Raw genomic sequence first — 2,500 nt, forward strand, 5'->3', positions numbered from 1 at the left:
CCTTCATTTGTATAGGATCGGTGAAGGCGCCACCGCATCCCACCCTGGTCGAGCAGTCCACATAAGAGTGACGAATCAACTCAATCACACGCCTGTCCACGCCAAGTCGACCCAGGACACACAGGATATGTCCATGGGCAACCGAGTCGAAAGCCTTCGCAAAGTCAATGAACACAATTGCCAGCGGCCCGCCACCAGACCTCGAGTGCCCCATGATCCGGTCAAGAATCATAAGGTTCTCTGCGCAACCACTCGCGCCAGCGACGAACCCACGCTGCCAGGGGGCTAATGGGACAGGCCCGAGCAAGCCTCATCGTCATTATCCGCCCAAACAACCTCAGCACGACTGACCCTATCGTCACGGGCCTCCACCCCGACAACGTATCCAACTCTTCCGGGTCAGCCGATTTGGGTAGCAACCGTGTCTTGCACTCCTTGAAAACCCGGGGAACGACTCCACGTACCATCCATGTTGTGAACAGCCTCGCCAGTTGCTTCCCGGCCGGGTCCCAGTTCAACACAGCCTGTCTTCGAATCCCATCTGGGCCCGGCGCAGAGCTAGATGTCATCCTAGCCAAGTTAGATGTCACTTCAGTCGCCGAGATCGGGTGATAGAATGGTTCATTGTCAGCGGTAAGCTCCACCTCAAAGCCCTCCAGACCGAGAAACGCCCTCACCGTTTCCCATCTCTCACGGAACCCCTCAAACACCAACTCAGGTGGCAAGTCACACCTCAGGGGCGTCAGACCGTCCAAGACACGCCGCGCCATACCCTTCCGTGCCACACTATACCCCCGTTGCTGGTGATAGAAGGACCGTTTCCTCTGGAGAAGCCGCCTTCTCCACCCTTTCAAGTCTCTGCTTCTTGGTGCACGCCTCACTGACGTTGTAGGCCACACTATCTTACCCCCCAGCGCCTCCATGACCTCCAGAGCAGAAGAGTCGACCAGGTCAGGCTCCCGACCAGCTCTCTCAACTAGGGCAGCAGTGGCCCGGTCCTCCTCATCCCCCGCTAGCAGAATCCCCATCACCTTCTCCTCCACCATGTCGGGGAGCTCCGGGGGCAAGGACCATTTCTGGGGCAACGCCCTGAGAACCAGGGAACGCCGTCTCGCACCAGACACACTGCCTGCCGCGCCGCCACACAGTACTCTCCATTTCCCCCTCACTTGTTCCCTCGTCTTGCCCGTATCCAACACCCGGGCCACAACCGCAAACTTCGCAGGGTCTCCTTCATACTCCACCATCAAAGCCCTAAGGCGGACCACCTCCGCCTCACTCCAAAGTTTTGTCACCCCCGGCCTAGCGGGGCCCTGGCTCCGACCACGTTGAGACCCGAACCACTCATCTGCATGTGCATGTCGCTTGTGCTGAGACACCCCCACAGCTGTTCGGAAACACCGCCCACAGAGGTCACACTCAACCCCCGAGACGACACCCGCACCACGCACCCCACCACATTTGGCGGCGTGACATTGGATTGAATGACTGTTGTCACCACGCCTATCACACTTACGACACGCATATTCGACCACGACATCCCCATGCCGGATGGCATAATGCCTTCCAAGCAAACGGATGCCCCCAGGCCGAACACCACACAGTGAGCATTCCAATGTCTCTTGAGGCAGATGCACCAGGACCTTCCCTGGGGGGGCCGCCACTACCACCCCCAAGACCGCCGAGCCCTCATCCTTAGACCCAACCTCACGAAGCGATCCGCCCTGTTGAACAAGTTGTGGGTCCAGCACGACCGGCCCTGCCCCATCTCTCATCCCAGCGACAGAGGCGGTCTTTAATTCGGACACCACTGAGGAGTTGTCAAGAGCTTCGCCATCCGCGATCCACCCGCTCCTTCGGCACGTCTGGCTGTGACTCTGACTCTGTGCAATTGCTAGCGCGGACTTCCGATCCAAGGAGTTTTCGCAACCGTGGCCCGTAGAAGTGACTACGGGCCGTTTGGGGTCCCAGTCCAATGCCTCTGGTGGTTGGTCCCCGTGGCCACCAGAGAGGTTGATTCGCAGACCATCGGCGTGCCCACCCTCAAACACGCCGCGGGGAGGTAGCCCAAGCGGCAGCGGCCCCTCTCCAAACCGCCCCTCAGCCGATTTTGATCCCCCAGCACGGCCATCCTGGGATGTCCGATCATTCCCAAACATCGGAACAACAGACAATAAAGCGGACTTCGACTTTGACTTCAGTCTGACTGGGAATAGTTTGAAAGATCTAGGTCTTCCCCTCACAGAGACTACACCTCGGAATCACAACCCTGACAGCAGTCGTCCAACCTGACCGGTAGGACCCTTCCAAAGCCGGACAACCAGATCGACCCACTAGGGAGAGGCCCCCATAGCTAGTATGAAGAGCTCACCCCCCGTAAAGCCTCCCAGCCGCCGACACGCAACCCCGCTGCCAGAGCCAAATATGGACTAAAAGCCCACGGCCATCATCATATTCTTGAGAATGTTTATTTGAGGTACGTGGCCAGTAGCCCTGCACG

The sequence above is a fragment of the Syngnathus leptorhynchus genome, unplaced genomic scaffold (assembly GCF_054491065.1).
Source record: "Syngnathus leptorhynchus isolate UIUO unplaced genomic scaffold, UIUO_Slep HiC_scaffold_40, whole genome shotgun sequence".
In the NCBI taxonomy this organism is placed as follows: domain Eukaryota; kingdom Metazoa; phylum Chordata; class Actinopteri; order Syngnathiformes; family Syngnathidae; genus Syngnathus; species Syngnathus leptorhynchus.